This window comes from Chiloscyllium plagiosum, chromosome 36 (genome assembly GCF_004010195.1).
Source record: "Chiloscyllium plagiosum isolate BGI_BamShark_2017 chromosome 36, ASM401019v2, whole genome shotgun sequence".
NCBI classification, from domain to species: domain Eukaryota; kingdom Metazoa; phylum Chordata; class Chondrichthyes; order Orectolobiformes; family Hemiscylliidae; genus Chiloscyllium; species Chiloscyllium plagiosum.
In genome coordinates, this window is record NC_057745.1 from 9,141,930 (window position 1) to 9,161,992 (window position 20,063).

The 20,063-nt window shown below is 40.8% G+C and overlaps 1 protein-coding gene and 1 non-coding gene across 5 annotated transcripts in view; both read right to left on the minus strand.

Annotated features, from left to right (window-relative positions):
* LOC122540930 (lactadherin-like) overlaps nucleotides 1–20,063 on the minus strand; it is an 89,983-nt gene that overhangs the window by 56,332 nt on the left and 13,588 nt on the right. The gene's annotated exons all lie outside the window — the stretch shown is intronic.
* LOC122541144 lies at nucleotides 14,983–15,145 on the minus strand. The gene has a single exon (XR_006309533.1). It is a non-coding gene; the product is annotated as a U1 spliceosomal RNA (small nuclear RNA).

Below are 20,063 nucleotides of genomic sequence, written 5' to 3' on the forward strand. Positions count from 1 at the left end.
AAGGAGACATAAATTTAAGGTGAAGGGTGGAAGGTATAGGAGAGATGTCAGGGGTGGGTTCTTTACCCAGAGAGTGGTGGGGGCATGGAATGCGCTGCCTGTGGGAGTGGTAGAGTCAGAATCTTTGGTGACCTTTAAGCGGCAATTGGATAGGTACATGGATGGGTGCTTAAGCTAGGACAAATGTTCGGCTCAACATCGTGGGCCGAAGGGCTGTTCTGTGCTGTATTGTTCTATGTTCTAAGGAAAGACATGGCCAAAAGGAGATGTCAGGGCAGGAGAGATCAAGAATTCCAGACAGAATTGTGGTCAAGGACTCTGCTGAGAGTGAGGAACAGGGGTGGCACACACACTAGAAACCAAAGTCAGAAAAGTAAGGATGAGTGATGATTTAATATTTGAATGAATCTATCCAGATGTCTTTGTTTCTGTCTAATTTTGGCACAAATTCCTGGTTATGCGTTTGTAGGAACAGATTTAACAGTGTTCTGACAAATTCTCATTGGACTTGAAGAATTAACTCGATTGTTCTCTCTGCAGATGCTGCCTGATCTGCTGAGTTTCTCCAACATCTTCTGTTTTTGTTTCAGAATTAACAGCAACAGATGGTTTGAACTTCGCTAAAATGGAACTGCATTCACCTCTACAAACACTGCTTTACTTTAATAAACATCAAAAGGGTTCCTCAGACCATCTGCAAGGCACTCAATCATGTTGCTCATTTAGTTTTCATGATCAGCCCTTACATAACACCTTCAACACCTTGTACAGCTTTTGTCAGCTAGCAAACGCTGGCTGGCAGAGGGAGACAGAATCTGAATTTTCTGGCTGAAGGAAAGAGTGTGAGGCAGAACACTTGAAGTGGGACATTTCTGTACATTGTTTTCTTTGTTTGGTTAAAATTGGCTTTTAAATTTCCTTGAATTGTTCCAATATATCCAATCTTTTGAGCCCAGTTATAGAGTTAGAGTCATAGCGATGTACAGCATAGAAACAGACCCTTCGGTCCAACCCGTCCATGCCGATCAGATATCCCAACCCAATCTAGTCCCACCTGCCAGCACCCGGCCCATATCCCTCCAAACCCTTCCTATTCATATACCCATCCAAATGCCTCTTAAATGTTGCAATTGTACCAGCCTCCACCACATCCTCTGGCAGCTCATTCCATACACGTACCACCCTCTGCGTGAAAAAGTTGCCCCGTAGGTCTCTTTTATATCTTTCCCCTCTCACCCTAAACCTATGCCCTCTAGTTCTGGACTCCCCGACCCCAGGGAAAAGACTTTGTCTATTTATCCTATCTATGCCCCTCATAATTTTGTAAACCTCTATAAGGTCACCCCTCAGCCTGCATTTGATCACTATTTTTCTGACCAATTCAGGTCTGCCTTACAAAATTGGGAGTTGGAGCTGTGACAGAATCTTTATTGATGAAATTGCCCAAATAAGTGTTCCCTCTTCTCATGGGCCTTTGGTCAGTATTGGAAGACCACAAGCCCTGTAAGATATAGTAATGTTTTTCTACCCAGTATCATGGATGGACAGGTGTTTGAGATGTGTCCATGGTAATTTGTTTTAAACATCTGTAATTGGAATGAGGCGCTAATCCTGGCAGGACCAAAATATATTGCCCTCGAGAAGGTTGGTCTGCTTGAACCAGTGCAGTGCCTGTGAGGTAGGTACTCCTCCAGTACTGTTGAGTAGAGAGTGTCAGGATTTTGTTTTAATGTTGAAAAAAAAAGTGTGGTGCTGGAAAAGTACAGCAGCTCAGGCAACATCCGAGGAGCAGGAGAGTTGACGTTTTGGGCATAAGCCCTTCATAAGGCAAGTGGAAGGGGAAGGGAGCTGAGAGATAAATAGGGAGGTGGGGGTTGCTTCTGACTCTAGAATAGACCTCACTGAGCTGGTGTGATCCTGCCACATTTACCCACCATTACCCATGTTGGTCAAGCCCCTATAAGATTCCACTCGAGACTTTGAAACTTTCGAGTCCATTCAGAAGCCCCATCTTTTGTTTAGCAGTTTAAATGTTTCTGAATTGAGTATTCAAAGAAAAAGTGATCTAAAAGGAAAACAGAAGAGAGGAAACACATATACTTCAAAAGTGAGTTGCAAAATTCCTCTGCAGCTTCATGATAAGTTTAAATAAGAATTGACGTCATTCTGTCGTAGGAGTGCGAGCCTACTCATAGAATCGTACATGGGCTTTATCTGTACCGTGTGACCTCGAATTAATGGAAATGCTTGAGTGAACGCTAACATGAATAATTTATCTCTATCTCACAACCCCTTTCCCCCTCCATATTCCTGATGAAGGGCTTATGCCCGAAACATCAACTCTCTTGCTCCGTGACCTGTGCTTTTCCAGCCCCAGACCTTTCAACTCTGACTCTCCAGCATCTGCAATCCTCACTTTCTCCTTTTTTAAAACCAGTGTCAGAGATGGAATCTGTGTATTTCCCATCACCTGGAATACATGGTAGGTGAGGGGTGTTACCACGTATCCTTGCAGTATTAGAGGCCACAGGTTTGTGAGGTACTGATGAACCTTGTTGTGAGTTGCTCCAGTGCATCTTCTTGTATGGTGAGAAAGCAGAAATGTGGCATTGAGATAGAGGATCAGCCAAAATCATATTGAATGGTGGAGTGGGCTCAAAGGGCTGCTGCTGGTAGCTATATTTTGCAACGCACCATTCCCCACTAGTCCTATCAATTCCAGCGATGATCAAAACTGAAAACTAGCTGACCACCAGAATTAAAGCCTGTTAGTTTGCAGTGCTAATAACCTTAATGGAGTAAATCCCCTGAAGAAACCACAAGAGGAGCACTAAATGCACATGTAATACTTAAATTATTCATGTTAGCATTCACTCAAGCATTTCCATTACTTTGAGGTCACATTGTACAAATAAATCCCACTTGTGATTCTATGTGCACTCCTACAACAGAATGATGTGAACTCTTATCCAAACATGTCATGAAGCTGCGGAGAAATCTTGAAACTCATGTTGCAAGTATAGGTGTGTTTTCTCTCCTTGGTTTTCCTGTCAGATCACTTTCTTTGAATGTTTCTTAATTGACTATTCAAGCTGCTAAACAAAAGATGTGGTTTCTAAGTAGACTAGAAATTTTCAAAGCCTAGGGTGAAATCTTATAGGGGCTTGACCAACATGAGTAATGGTGGGTACATGTGGCAGGATCACACCAGCTCAGTGAGGTCTATTCAAAAGTTGAGAGCAACTCACTGCCTCTCTTAACTACAACACAGGAGTCAAGGTGAAATTCTCACTACGCAGTGGTGAGTTGACTATTAAGGGGATTATTCCGTGCTGATATTACTCATTGCACTTCCCACCTCATTAATATTTAGCTTGCTTTACCACCTGCTGCATGGAAACTAAACACAGAGACATCAGATCGGGTACTTGGGGACTCATTTCACTGTTTGCTTCAAAGAAGCTTTCATGTTTTACACAGAGCACCAACCTCCTAGGGCATGTTCCATGGGCACCGGCCACATACATCCCACTTACAAGACTATTCACATGCAACATGTGCCAGCCTCTAATAACCTTATGTGACATTTCAGGCACAGTGCACTCAGGGACACACGCCCAGCCCGTGGCATGAACCAGGCTGTATCACCTGCCTGCTCTCTTAGTGCACACTGGCTTGCTTTGCCTTGCCTTTTTGCACCATGCTGCACAGAGTGACCAGGCTCACAATACTGACAACTTGCCTTGCCTGCCACTTCCGGGATGTCCCTGAAGTGTCCTGATCCAGGTATAACAAGTGCTAGAATGGGCTAGAATCAGGCTTGAGGGGCACCATAGGGTGGAGTAAGTATGTAATGATGCAAGTTTGGTGAAATGCAAGAGATCATGTAAAGCCTCGCAGAGAGAAACTGATACTTAAAAAAAAAAGTGAGTTTCAGCCCTGGGTTTTGGTTTTGGATCACTGGCTGGCCAAAATATCTCTTATGGCGAAGAAGGTGTACACTGGCTGACAGATTAGGACAGGGACAGTTTACCTCCCTGGATTGTGCTTAGTTTGTTGCATCAAGATGTGTTGTCAGAAATATTCAATAATGCTGGGATGAGGTGAGACATCAGGCCAGGAATCCCATTTCTGATTATCCAGCCTTTGATTCCCGCCTGGAAGGTGTGAATATTCATTGAGGACAGGAAGAAGATCAGTCATGAGCACCGTTGAACAGATGGTTAACTACTGCTAACATGGTGTTTTACATAATGGCCATGCAGAACTGGAACTTGAGCATTGAGGTCAATGCAGATAATGCACAACCTAATACAACTCTTTTCATTCTTTAAAATGCATAGCAACAGGTCACAAACTAGACTCCCTCCACCAAATTCTGATCCAACCTCTCATATTGTGAAGTTCTTCAGCAATGATGTTAAATCATTGGATTTATTCCCATCTGGCTCCAATATTAAAGTGCTCCTGTTGTCCATGGAGCAAGTGAGTCAGTGACGGGGTGCAAACATTCTTCTTTAGAGCGGACTTCCGCGTCTCCCTATCCTTTGTCCCCCCAAAGAGAAGGTTTATTCCATATTCATGGCAATCTTCTGTTTGTTAAAATGGAATTCTGGCTGCGCTTCAAGACTTGACACCAGTACAGCATGTGAAGGGGTATCAAGTGACTTTAAAAAAGGGGAAAACGAGGTTTGGCTTTAAGACAAGAACTGAAACACCTTCAATAGTTGAGCATTTGGAATCAACTGGATCAGGAGGACAGACCATTTCAAACTCTCTCCAGTCATTGAATGATGTCAAGGTTGTTATCACCTCCCACATGCAGCCTCAAGGAGAGGTTGTAAATGAGGCCAAGAAGATGACAATCTTTCTGGGACTGGGTTGCCCCACACTCCCAACTTCCATTTAGAATCACTGAACCCCCATTTGGCCCATTGAGTCCACATCAACCGTCCAAAGATCATCCCACCCAGACTCACCCCATTCCTGTAATCCTACATTCCCCATGGCTAATCCACTTAGCCTGCACATCCTTGGACACCATGGCCAATCCACCTAACTTGCACATGTTTGGTCTATGGGAGGAAACTGGAGTACCTGGAGGAAACCCACACTGACACAGAGAGAACCAGCAAACTTCACACAGACAGCCACCAGAGTGTAGAATCGAACCCAGTTCCCTGGCGCTGTGAGGTGGCAGTGCAAACACTGAGTCACCATGCCACCCAGTTGAATTTACCAAGTGAGGAATGAGAAGGCATTGATGGTCCTGATGAGGAAACGAAGGGGAAATAACTTCCCAGTTGAGAAGCTGAGACAGCTTGAATTTGCTGTCATAACCCACTGTAAACCTACCCAATTATGAGGAAAATAAATTTCCACCCCTACAACACCCTCACCATGTCCTCATTGGCATGAAGTGGAAAAACAGAAAAAGCAATCCCCAGGAGTCTCGTTAGCTGACAAGATGCTGCACTAGAACTGATTTATCTAGCATCAGCACAATACGCAAATTATCTTGTCTGCAGTCAGTCCATCAAAACATTCACAGTGCCACATAACAGGCACAGTTCAATTACTCTTTTGACACCAACGCGGAGAAGCGTTGTGGAGCTTTGCACAAAATTCAAAACAAGAAGAAACAAAAACCACAGACAGTAAATACCTTTAAAGCCACAACTAATATAATTCTCTGGCTCTTGAGCTATGCCTTACAAGGTCATGCAGCTTTTTTGATGTTAGCACAGGTCATTATATTCCTGAACAGTTTTCAAGACCACCCCACTCCCAACTCACAGCTGCAGATTTTAGAGTGAATTCAACAGTCTAATTCATTTAGCAAACTTGGTTTTATATAACTGAGTTCAGTTTGCCCCATCTTTTAGGAAGTAAGTTCTATCATGACACAAAAACCTAACTCAATGTTTCCATAATTTTGTCAATACTGTCTTTTCCCTCTGCTATTAACATTATTTTATTTTCTACCAGAGGATTTGGCATAGTAGGTAACCTGAGTAATGCCATAGCAGATATGTATTCACTTAGAGTCATAGAGATGTACAGCATGGAAATAGACTCTTCAGTCCAACTCGTCCATGCCGACCCGATATCCCACCCCAATCTTGTCCCATCTGCCAGCACTCACCCCATATCCCTCCAAACCCTTCCTATTCGTATACCCATCAAAATGCCTTTTAAATGTTGCAATTGTACTAGCACTCACCACTTCCTCTGGCAGCTCATTCCATACACGTACCACTCTCTGCGTGAAAAAGTTGCCCCTTAGGTCTCTTTTATACCTTTTCCCTCTCACCCAAACCTATGTCCTCTAGTTCTGGACTCACCCACCCCAGGGAAATGACTTTGTCTATTTATCCTATCCATGCCCCTCATGATTTTATAAACCTCTATGATGTCACTCCTCAGCTTCAACACTCCAGGGAAAACAGTCCCAAACTATTCAACCTCCCCCTTTAGCTCAAACCCTCCAACCCTGGCAACATCCTTGTAAATCTTTTCTGAACCCTTTCAAGTTTCTTGAACTATTAAATTTCCAACTTTCCTCCCCAATATTAAGAATAAACCGGGAGGGGAAAATATAAAATCAACCATTTGGCCCATTAAACTTCACATTAAATTATTTTTTTCCACACATTCCATCTGAACATTTCAGTTTATGTTTTAGGGCATGTTAATGATCAGAAACTGCACAATCCCAGTAAAGATTTTTATCCATTAGTCTTACTGGGGTTTTGTACATATAGTAACTGCTAAAATAGAAAATTTTTCAAATTCTCTCTTCTCGTTCTCCTGAACTGCTTCATGTGGTTAACAGTTCTCAATGTCCCTTTTCACCAGACATCAATTTAGTTCCCTTTTAAAGTATAATATTTTTTGATGTTCTGCATTTAGGATGGGAAAAAAATTGTGACTATAAGAGCTGCTCCTTTTATGAGGTATTTTCAGTGTCAGGGCTAATTTGCTTGAATTCCTTGGAGCATTAATCACTGTTTTATAAGCTGTTGCATTGTTTTGGAACTTTGGGAAAATAAACATCAAAACAACAACACTTTAAAAAAAGGAGAACGAGAGACAAAAGGCAGTGACCACATGGGAAGTGAATTAAATGGAGCAGAAAACCTGCACAGCTGCCTAACCCAGCAGTAACCTGCACAGTTAACTGCCTCTGCTGTTTGCTTTCAAGTATTAGTGATGGAGGCTGGTACAATAACAACATTTAAAAGGCCTCTGGATGGGTGTATAAATACGAAGGGTTTAGAGGGATATGGGCCAAGTGCTGGCAAGTTGGACTTGATTAATTTTGGATATTTGTTCGGTGTGGACGAGTTAGACCAAAGGGTCTGTTTCCATACTGTAAATCTCTATGACTACACCATTCCTTGGGAAAATAATTTAGCCAAATAGTGAATCTGTACTTGTAATCGGAAAATCTGTGGTTCATTACTTTAATTCTCTCTCTCTAACAGAAATTATTTTCAAGACTATTCCTCACCATTAAAACATTTGGCTGGAGCCTTTCATTATTTAATCCGGTTCACATCAGAAAGGGTGAATTCCTGCCTGAGCAGGAATATATGATTTTAATTATCCAATTATAATTGCATGTTCACTTCAAGTTAGGCTCCTAAATAAACCCAGCCGGAACATGTATTTAATCCCAATTTATCTTGGATCCTACAGAGGCAATAAACCACATGCCTGCAAGTTATTTTCTTATCTCAGAGAGATCAAAAGCTGAAACCAACATTTATTCCATAAACTATTTTTTGAAACAATGTTTGATTCATCTCAGAGGTGATTTGATGAGTAGTGCCATAGTGGAGGAAAGAACAGCGCCTATTCATTGGACTCATTTTAAACAGTTCTGGCTATAAATCTGACACAATTTAAATTAGTACCTGCCTCCTTCTTTGTAGGAGTAGAGGAAGTTGGCAGCTCTTGTTAGTTTTAAGGATTGGAATATAAATAAGAAAGTATAAAACGCTATTGTGTAAAGTACTTATCAGAACTCACCTCAAGCACGTTTGGTATCCAATTACACTGAGTATTAATGACAAACAAGAAACTTAAAATATTCAGTTAAAACAGAACCAGAAATGTCAGCCCTGAGGAGTGATTAAAGAAGCTGGGTTTCCATAAAAATGAGGAAAAGCTGTAAGAGAAGCTTCCCAAGATTATGAAGAGAATTTATAAAGTAAATCCTATTCTTGATGGAGAAGAATCTAAATGCTAGGGGAAACAAAACTTGAAACACTTAGGAAGTTAGGATTAAGAAATCAGTCAAAACTGAAATGAATGAAGGCTACTGGTGTGATGTTTTAAATGGAGAAGAATCAATGAGCTGTTTTTATATGTAACAGAAGATAAATTGAATGATAATGGTGAAAAAGGTAAAGTCATTGCTTGATCTGTTAAAAAACAAAATGTAGTCCATTGGTTCTGTTCCTGAATGTTTTATATAGTGTTTAGTTTGGAACAGAATTGATTGTGCAACCCTGATACACCCTATATCTTGAGCACTTTACAGATGGAAACCTCCTATCTACCCTCAAATGCCTAGGAGACCACTGTACCGCCACATTCCCAATGGTATACACCCTAGCAGGCATCTGCAACACCACTTTGAATGATCCCGCATCCCATCACATATCCCAGGCTCAGAGTCACTTAAACAATGGTGCAAACACTCCTGCCATTTATAACCTCTGCCCCATGGATGCTAGGAATGTCAGAGTGAAAACTTGCCTCTCTACTGATTGCTGGGGATAGCTGTTCTACTAAGGATGCCAATCTTTGTCAAAACCATTCCTTTGCCAGTTCACCAATAGCTACAATGGTTGATTAATATTATAGGCACCATGAAAGTATTTGTACTTTCTGAATGTCAGTGTCATTCATTAGCCTTTTATATTAGCCACCAACGAGGTAGAATCAATGGTGTTCTTTTAGGGGATACTATCCGATAAGTGGCATCTCTTTCAATATCAACACAAAGGAATATAATGAGAACAAACTGAACCAACACAACCCCATCAGAAATATAGAATATTGAGGGGTAAAAATAAGGTGAAAATCCAAGGACCTGGGATTTTCCCCATTGGTTTTGCAATTTTAAAAATGCAGAGGAACGTTGAGACATTGTGCTCACCAGGTACAGCATTGAAGAATACAATAGTGCCATTTTTGCATGGTGATTATGCCACTGTAATGTTATTCTGAATTCATGAACCCAGGGTGAATTGAATGAACTTTCTGCTCTGTGTTTGAGCAGGATTAAGTTTCAAAAAAATTTAATGAGCAACAGTATTAATATATTGCTGCCATTTGATAACTTTAACACATCAGTTTAGAATTGACCACATTTATCAGTAGCTTAGCATCAAGCAGCATTTTAATAAACCTGTTCAGAGATGTTATGACACACCTCTGGAAGAAGAGGGAGTTAAACCCCCAAGGCTCCTGATTCAGAGGTACAGTCACAACCACTATGCCACAAGAGCCCTCACCACGCAGGAAATATGTTGTTAAAAATCGGTTTGTGGCTCACATCTCTCAAAATCAGGTGGTTCAACGCAGCACAGTTGAGATGTTAAGCTTATTGTTACCTTCACTTGGTCCAGCTTCTCACTCCTGGCACTTGTCTCCAAAGCAACAGAAGCCAAAATTAAGATAGAGAAGCCTTTGGTCAGAACTGAATCAGTGAACATCACTTGGTGCATCTAGCTTAAAAACCTATCAAAAAACTAAGGACTGTCATGATGTGCATTAAGGGGCACTGATGTGCTTCTAGGAACACTTCTAATCTTTATTTGTGCCTTTTCCTCTTTGGTTCATATTTCATTGGTTGGCACTATGCAGATTTGGATATCTTTGCACATGGCAACAATGGTATTTCTGAACCCTGCCTGGCCACTGTCCCAGTTTTACAACCTCATTCTGTCCACTCAAACTGGGAAACCTTCCAGTCATCTATTGTAAACCAATCATAGAACTTGCAAGGACATGGAGGTCAAAACACACAGTGAGATTTGGTTTGATTCACCGAGAAAGCATGATCTGAAAGTTTGCAAATTCAATTAATTCTTGAAATTAAAAACATTGATTACAGTTGCCCCTTCCCCGAATTAAGGGGTCTAAGTGGATAGTGAACAAGTTGCTACTTAAATGGAACTTTCTACCTTATCACCCAACATGAGCAGAATGATTCACATCACTGTTTCTGGAAACCCTTCACCGTCCAATGGTGTCTAACATATTTCTTACACATATAAGTCCTGATTGCAAATGAGATTCTTCACAGTTCAAGAGAATATGTAAAAACAAAGGCAAAAATAGTCTTCTTAAATTAGTAAGGATGTTTTTGCCCATGGATAATTGAAAAATCTGTTCTATTGTTGCTGTCCAAACCATCTAACTGGATTAATTAAAATTCAAGACGCTGCTTTACAGTTGTTAATTCAGCTGCTGTGATGTAACTTGGAATCAGTACAAGAAAGTCAGGGAAGAGTTGGGGAGGGGGGTAAAAAGGTTAGAAAGAAAATATTTTAAGTAAAGTTAATAATGACTTCAAATGCCTTTTGAAATCAAAATCAAATCACAGTGCTTTAAAAAGGAAGGGAAACATTAAAAAGGATTTGGGGAAAAGCATGGAAGTTGGTCTAGATAGCTCCAGTGTGAAGCGAACATAATGGGCCAAATGGCCTCCCGCCACATTGCAAAGTACATGCTCCCAGACGTTCAGTAGTGTCATAAAGCTATGCCTTGAAGGTGGAGCTGGTAAAGATGGACAGACCACTATCTTACTCTGTAAGCCTCTTATCCATACTTTGGTTCCAAATGAGATGAAAATTTGGAGGGCTGACAAATCTGGTTAGATTCTTAACCTGCCGTCTGTAATACTCCAAGGACCAATTAATCAGTGAACACCACTTGGTGCATCTAGCTTAAAAACCTATCAAAAAACTAAGGACTGTCATGATGTGCATTGAGGGGCACTGATGTGCCCCTGCTTAAATTAATTTCTTTGAAAGTTTAAAACTGTATCTGTAAGTTTTATAGGCCATACAAATTCACCAATAACTCTTCCAAAACACTGGCTTTGATCATGTAGTTTAATAATCAAATTTGATTCACTCCAAAATCTGACTGAACAATAAAAATCCCTTGAAAAGGGTTCAAGTCCGGTTTATTCTCCTAATGAACATATAGGGTGACCCCGTAACCAGCTTTAAAGGGAGAATGTGCAAACTTCTCACAGACAGTTATCCAAGGCAGGAATCAAACTTGGATCCCAGAAACTGAGAGACAGCAGTGCTAACTACAGAGACATGTGCCACCTGCTGTAATATATCTTTGATAACTGACCGCTCTACAAAAATACACCATTAATAGTGCTTCAAGATGTCTGCTGGTTATGAAATGTTCTGTATTAAGTGCTAGTATTGTTGGTAACAATGCACTGGAGGAGAAAATAATACAACCTTAATGTATGATATTGCACAGCATTAACTACCCTTTCTAATACAAGTGTGGGAAGACAGAATTTAAAATTATACTGCTGAACCCGTTTTAAATTTAAAATGAATTCTGTCTGAAAATATCACACCCAATATTACATTTGGCTAAATTCCTAGTGATAATGACATTATCAATTTTTACAGTATATGCTTGAAGAGGAGATTACATTGGGAAATGTAGAGAATCGAACAAGAACGACTATGGTGCAGTAATTTCAATTTGTTTTAGATAATGTGAAGTTGAAGAACAAAGTGTTAAGTCACAGTTTTGTGAGAAACACCAATGTAATTCTACCACCCAATGTTGTTTAAACGTAATGTACATAACACATAGGCTTGGCCGTACTTCCTTTCTGTAATAATGTATTAAGACAGATTTTAGGCAAAATAGCAAGGAAATTAAAATCAGCATCATGTACCATATCAAGAAATAATAAATTTCCCCCACTAAAAGTAAATTAATAAGACATGGAGAGCCATGGTGACTTCATTTTAAACCCTACAGTAAATTGAGAGGACTGTTTTGTCACGTCTGCCTAACCTCATCCAATCATATCACCGAGCTATTCTAGCCCTCTGAAAACTTTCCCCTCTTCCAATTCTGCCATCTTGACGATCCCCCAATTTTCTTCACCCCAGCGTTCAACTGTTATGCCTTGAGGCATCCAGCTGTTGTTGATAGTTTCCAGCTACCTTAAAATTATTTAGAGTTCAATAGGGAGAAACTGCATCACAGTTCTGCCAGTTTGGTTACCCCCAACACTCAGTTAATCCTGCCAACTACTAGGATGAGGGTCGTTTGTTATTCAACACAGTAACAACTGCAGAGTTATCAACAAAACCTGATGCCTAAGCTCCAATTCCATACATTTTGAGTAGCCCAATCACATATGGAGATAGATTGAAGATGTCAGATCAGGGTCGAGACAAAATTTGTCTTCAAACAGATATCTGAAATGTTATTAAAAATAGGAGACAAAACAATGATGCAGATACTGAAATGCGCTGTGCAGAAAAAACAAAGTAAAGTATCACTATGTAGCCAGACTATAGAGTGTATTCATTCAGACTGGAATGCTGCAACAGGACTCACCTTCTCCTTAAAACATTGTTCAGCGTTATTATGAAGCCAACAGATATCAGGAGTACAACTACAAACAGATGGCTTCTGCTACCTGTAGCCAAGATGGAACATCTTTCACCATCTGGTATTGAGGGTAGGCTTTGTGGTGATGGAAATAACTACTTCAAAAGGCTTTCAAAGACCTGCTGTCATAACAATGCCTCTTGAGCCCATTAAATTGCTTAAAGGTGGAAGGATTGTTACTATAACATCAGCTAAATCATTTAATTCTTACCATCAATGAAACAACTCACAAATAAATAACAGATTAATTTCCAGGAGCTTAACCATCATTGGCCTGACATATGTGAGCCTCAATTATTTAGAGTGGTGGTGTTTGGGAACAAATTTTGACTATGATACCTGACCAACTTAAGTCAGTCCACGATAGAGTTCAAAGTGGGCTGATTACAATTTGCCAACCCACAAATACAAACATATCACTCATTCCCTGGAACTGGGAGAGTTTCCAGGCCTTAGTTCCACTGTAGAATCATGCACTAACTTTGGGAATGTTTCAGTGTTTATAACTGGCAGACTTGCAATGAATGCCCTAGTGCAATTTTATTTTTACTCAACAAATTTCCATTATAAGTAACTGAACATTCGAAAGAGTGGTGAGACAAATCCTTTATTTTTGATGATCCATTCCTAAAAATTGCAAATCATTCGTACAATTTTGCAATATTTACAAATAAAGTTAATGTTACTCTAAGTCATTCTTTCCAGAGGTCTCAAAATGATGGAAATCTCTCCCTCCTATAGTTCCTTCTTCCTGCAAGCTATCAAGTTCAAACAAACAGAATCATAACATCATAGAATGAATGATTTCAGCTCATACAACATGCTGAGCCCATGCGGGTTCTCTGCAAAAGCAATTTAGCCTTTCCCATTTCCTGTAGCCCTGCAATTCCAACACCCAAACATTCATGTGGTCATCCTGTCATCTTTTGAATACTATAATTGAAACTATTTCCACCAACCTCCCAGTGAGTGTATTCAAGGTCAAAACCATTTACTGTGTATGTTTGTCCTCAAGTCATCCACTGTGTTTTGCCAATCATTTTAAATCTGTGTCCTCTCGTCCTCAAACCTTCCACCAATTGGAAATAATTTCTTGACTGAAAACAAAAATTGCTGGAGATCACTATGGATCAGGCAACATCTGTGGAGAGAAAGCAAACAAACATTTCGACTCTAGATGACTCTTCTTGCTGTTCTGTCCAGACTCCTGATTTTCAATGCCTGTATCAAATTTCCTCTCAGCCTTTCCATTCAAGTGGGAGAACTACCCCAGATTCTCCAAACTATTCACATAATGAAAATTCTTCATCCCTGGACTATTCTTACAAACCTTTGCTGAACCCTCTCTAATGCCATTGTATGTTTCCTAAAGCTTGATCCTCTAAGCACTTCATGACTTATTTTCTCCAATTTTGTTCATACTTGTTGCAGCTCTGCACTGAGAGATGTTACTTAGAACAGTGGTAAGGCCATAATCATTGCACTGACATAAAAGCAGATTAGACCTCAAGTCTGTTAACTAAGATTTGATTGGTGCTGGAAAAGCACACCAGGTCAGGCAGCATCCGAAGAGCAGGAAAAATCGACATTTTGGGCAAAAGCCCTTCATCACGAAATGAGGGCTTATTCCTGATGAAGGGCTTTTGCCCGAAACGTTGATTTTCCTGCTCCTCGGATGCTGTCTGACCTGCTGTGCTTTTCCAGCACCACTCTAATCTTCAGCATCTGAAGTGTCCACCACTGCCCTGAGATTTGATTATGACAACTGTTAATTAGAATGGAAAATAAAACAAGGATCTTCACTGTCATTGCAATCCAATGACCACAGATTGAAACCAGGGAAACAAAGGAACCAGACTGGCTGCTATCTAAGTTAAAGTTGTATTGACAACTTTTGAATGGAGCATGGGAAGGAGGGGAAGAGGATCGGAAGGGGAGGGAGAAAAGAAGAACAAAAAAAAAATCAAAAATTGGACAAGATGAAGTTGCCACAGAATTGCTGTTGAAAATTATGGTTTTCTCCTATTCAACCGTGGCTGCAACATCCAACACAAGCCCCTCACCCCAACACACAACCCCCTCAAAACTAAAACCACCGCTCACCATAAAGTATTCGACTTCTTAGCAGGTGTGGGCTTGTTTGCTAAAAGTGCATGAAGATTGGGACTATAAAGGGTTCTCTTTGAACTTTCATTCCTAATTAATCCCCAACATAGTCTGCATCAACATCTGCCTGAGGTCTGCATATTTGCCTCAATGTTCTTTGTGGTGAATGACATTGGATTCAAACGGACAGGGGAGAGGAGAGCATGAATGCAGTCCCCCACTACCACAGGTTTGCAGTTGAGTATCCCGCATTTGGGGACATGACAGGCATCAGCAGGCCCGAAGTGCAATGGGATAGCTTTATCGTGGGAGTACCTCCTTCTTGATCAAGGTGTCTCCCCAGCCAAGTAAGTATAATCTGACATAATTAATCTAGGATTTCTTTTTTGCTGAATACCTTGAGCTGTAAGAACAGATTTTATATTTTGCCAACATTTTGTTCCCTCCTTCTGTAACTGTGTTGGCTCCACAATGGGAGGGAATCAGGAATTGTCACAGGTTACAAAGCTACTATTTACACACAGTTCAGTCGCTTTTGTTCCCTACTCGCTGGCAGTGTATGTTGGTCAGCTTTTTGGCTCTGGGAAATCATCATTAACACATCAGCAAAGAGTCACTGGATGGTAAATAAGATCTAATACAGAGTACGAGAGCAAGGAGGTGATGTTGAACTTGTTCAAGGCATTTGTTGACCCGAAGCTGGAGTATTGAGTACAGTTGTAGGCACCACATGAAAGCAAAGTGGTGAATGCTTTGGAGACAGTGCTGAAACAATTTACAAGAACACTTCCAAGAATAAGAAACTTAAAACAAAAACAAAATTGAGAGGGGATTGGATAGATGGTTTTCAAAAAATCATGCACAGGTTGGAAAGGGCAGATAGGGACAAGCTGTTCCTACTTGTAAAAGGAACAAGAATGAGAGGGCATAGATTTGAAGTGATGTGCAAAAGAAGCAAGGGTGATATAAGAAAAGAAAATCTTTTCACACATTGAGTGGTTAGGTTATGGAATGCATTGCCTAGAAATGTAGTGGAGGCAGTTTCAACTAAGGCATTGAAGACATTGGCTGACTATTTGGAAAACAAATAACGTGCAAGGGTATGGAGAAAATGCAAGAGATTGACACTCGGTAATGAGTCTGTTTGAAGAGCTGATGCAAGTATGATGGGCTGAATGGCCTCCTTCTGATCCATAACAAATTGTGAGATTCTGTGAAGGCCTTGAGTGATCTTCTTTTCACTCAGTCACGTACCTTGCAGCAAACTGTTGTACTCATACACTTCCACATCTGAAGAATAAATCAGGACAATCCAAGGAGAAAATCTGAGGCCATCCTAACCTATCCTGCTCAAATGCTCAGTACTTTGACCTGCTGAAATGTCTGTGAGTGAAACATTCAAACTCTATTTCCAAGAATCCATCACTAAACTGATGCATATTTCTCAGCGGTGAGCACCTCAAAGCAGTTAGCTATACATGAAGCAATTAAGAGAAGAAATTCAACGCTGTAATCTATATGTTGCTGGCTTCGATACCTAATCAGTGACTTCCTGAAGAGAGTGGGGGCTTCCAAAATAAGTCTATTCCATCTCAATACAGTCTGCTCAAAGATTGACGGTTTCAAATTCATTTCCCAAACTGTTTAATGAGTATAGCAACAACAAAAGAAGCTGACCAAAGGCCAGCATTTTCATAACCACATTAATAGTAGAGAACATGCTCCATGGCAGTTTGCTCAAAGGCACATCAAGCTAAATCACTTTGTCAATTACAGCAATTAAGTAAATATACAGTTATTGGCTCATTAATGCAAATCTGACCATCAGCCAAAAAAAAGCCAATTCCTGGCCTTCCTTGAACAAATTCTATTCTTACACAGTTCCACTTATAAACATTTTCTTTGGCTGTTCTCTGTAGATACAAATAGCTTTGAACTTGAATAACTGTTGCCCACCCTGTTCTCACAGGTTTATTTTCAGTCAACACTCAATCAGTTTATACTGAATCTCAATGGGCAAATGCAGTGTTGGAAGAGCACAGGGAATGTGAACCCAAAGTGCCAACTTTGTGCTTCTAATGGGTGACATTCTGTGTTAGAACCACACATTCATACAATTCTGCCCCTATCCTGACATCAGCATACAGAACCAAGAAGGGAGACATTGGTCTGGAGGTGCCAGTGAAAAATGGGCATCGGCAAACCAGATGTGATTTTACTCCCTGCCCAAAATTCACTTTTGTTGGAATCAATGAAAAAAGGATTGCACAAATTGAAAATTGGATATGGATTCGTCATCACCGATTTTACATTACAAGCCAAGACAACTGCGCTTCCTGTCACCTGCACACTACCCACATACCGAGCACTCATCTTTCACACCACAGACCTCTGTTTCCAGATGCCAGACCTCAGAAATTAAAATTATAGGGCATGGAGGCAGGCCAGCTTCCTGACCCAATTTCCGTGGTTGGTTAATTTAGCCAAGTTGGAGTCAGGGCCGAGGAAATTTGCCCATTTCCAAAGGGCAGTGAGGCAGCTAGCCTCACGAAGATCCTTGTTAAAAGTAGATAATGGGAGCCAAGAAGGATTTTCTAGTTGGTCTCAAGGACAGATCATTACCTCGAGCTGGGCACTTAGTTGGAGGTTGAAGAAGCCAAGGTTCCAGGTAGACTTGGGAGGTGTATGCCCTGTAGAGGGCACTCCTCTTCTAACCACTGCGCTGTGAAGGGGTCAAGTGGCTTTTTGTAGTATTTTTCTTAATTTAATGGTTTGAAAAATAGATTAAGAGGGCACTTTGTTGCAACAAGCTCTCAGTTATTGTAGCCATGTGCAGCACCGAAACTGCAAAGTCTCCGATTGGGCTGGCAGTTTTGAGAGATCACCCACCACCTTTAATTGAACAGGAGGCCTGTCTCCATCTCAATGAATGGCTTACTCGTGTGAAAATCTGACTTGATTAAGTTTTCCACTGGAGGACAGTTTGGGTTCTGACTCCCTGGAGAAAGTTCAGCCCTTGATATCTAATATCAGATTTAATACTCAGCTACAGATGCAAAATAAAAGACAGTTATTGAGCTGGAGCACAATATTTGCTGCCTGTTCTCACTGCCAGGAGATCTAATTCCCTTGTGATCTTAAATTGGGAGGAGGCAGTTAGGAGGCAGGGTTTATGCTGGATTTCACCCAATATTAACATATTTTTCATATTCAAGACCAGTCCTCAAGGTATTAACAGGAAAAGACAGGGTAGATAAAGATAAGCTATTTCCACTGGATGGGATGTTGTACAGACAGCATAGTAAGAATTAGGGCCAGGAATGATGTTAGGAAGTACTTCTATATACAAAGGGTGACAGAGACTTGGAACTCTCTTCCACAAACAGCAGTGGACGCGGGATCAGTTGTTAATTTTAAATCCGAGACAAATAAATTTTTGTTCAGCAAAGGTTTAAGGGATATATCAGCCTGGAGTTATACTGCAGATTAGCCATGATCTCACACTGAATAGTGCAAGAGGCTTAATGGGCTGAATGGCCTACTCCTCCTCCTCCTATATTGTTGACCTGAAATGTTAATGCTGATTTCACTCCATAAATGCTGCCAGACCTGCTGAATTTATCCAGCATTCTATGGTTGTGTTTCAGATCTTCAGCGTCCACAGTTCTTTAGATTATGACACTTTAAGTTAATAGGGAAAGAAAAAGATGATCCACTGCAACATCCAAAAAGTTATCAATTCAACTTAATTTTTTTAAATGGCATAAAATGTCAAAAAGGTATTTTGCCAGATAAATAACAGTCATCCTTAGAAGAGTATAAAGGCAGCAAGAGTGTGCCTAAGAGGGAAATCAGGAGGGCAAAAAAGGGGCATGAGATAGCTTTGGCAAACAGGAGAATCCAAAGGTTTTTCACAAATACATTAAGGACAAAAGGGCAACTAGGGAGCGAATAAGACCCCTCAAAGATCAGCAAGACAGACATTGTGTGGAGATGCAGGAGATGGAGGAGATACTAAACGAGTATTTTGCTTCAGTATTTACCTTGGAAAAGGACGTGGAAGATATAAGAATGTAGGGAAAGAGATGGTGACATATTACAGAGGATGAAGTGCTGGATGTCTTGAAATGCATAAAGATGGATAAATCCCCAGGATCTGTTCAGGTCTATCCTAGAACTCTGTGGGAAGCTAGGGAGGTGATTGCTGGGCCTCTTGCTGAGATATTTGTATCATCGATAGTCACAGGTGAGATGCTGGAAGAATGGTTGGCTAATGTGGTACTATTATTTAAGAAAGGTGGTAAGGACAAGCTGGGGAACTACAGACTGGTGAGCCTGGTGTTGGTGGTGGTCAAGTTGAAGGGCATCCTGAGGGACAGAATTTACACATATTTGTGTAATGTGTAAGGACAGATTAGGGATAGTCAACATGGCTTTGTGCATGGGAAATCATGTCTCACGAACTTGAGTTTTTTGAAAACATAACAAAGAGGATTGATGAGGGCAGAGTGGTGAACTTGATCTATATGGACTTCAGTAAGGTGTTCGATAAGGTTCCCCATAGGAGACTGGTTGGCAAGATTAGATCTCATGGAATACAGGGAGAACCTGCCATGTGGATACAGAACTGGGTCGAAGGTAGAAGACAGAGGCTGGTGGTGGAGGGTTGCTTTTCAGATTGAAGACCTGTGACCTGTGGAGTGCCACAAGGATCAGTGCTGGGTCCACTACTTTTTGTCATTTATATAACTGATTTGAAATGAACATAGGAGGTATAGTTAGTAAGTTTGCAGACCACAGCAAAATTGGAGATGTAGTGGACGGTGAAGGTTACCTCAGATTACAACAGGATCATGATCAGATGGGCCAATGGGCTGAGGTGTGGCAGATGGAGTTTAATTTAGATAAATGCGAGGTGCTGCATTTTGGGAAAGCAAATCTTAGCAGGACTTATACACTTAATGGTAAAGTCCTAGGGAGTGTTGCTGAACAAAGAGACCTTGGAGTGCAGGTTCATAGCTCTTTGAAAGTAGTGTCGTAGGTAGATAGGATAGTGAAGAAGGCGTTTGGTATGCTTTCCTTTATTGGTCAGAGTATTGAGTACAGGAGTTGGGAGGTCATGTTGCGGCTGTACAGGTCATTGGTTAGGCCACTGTTGGAATATTGCGTGCAATTCTAGTCTCCTTTCTCTCAGAAGGATGTTGTGAAACCTGAAAGGGTTCAGAAAAGATTTACAAGGATGTTGCCCGGGTTGGAGGATTTGAGCTGTAGGG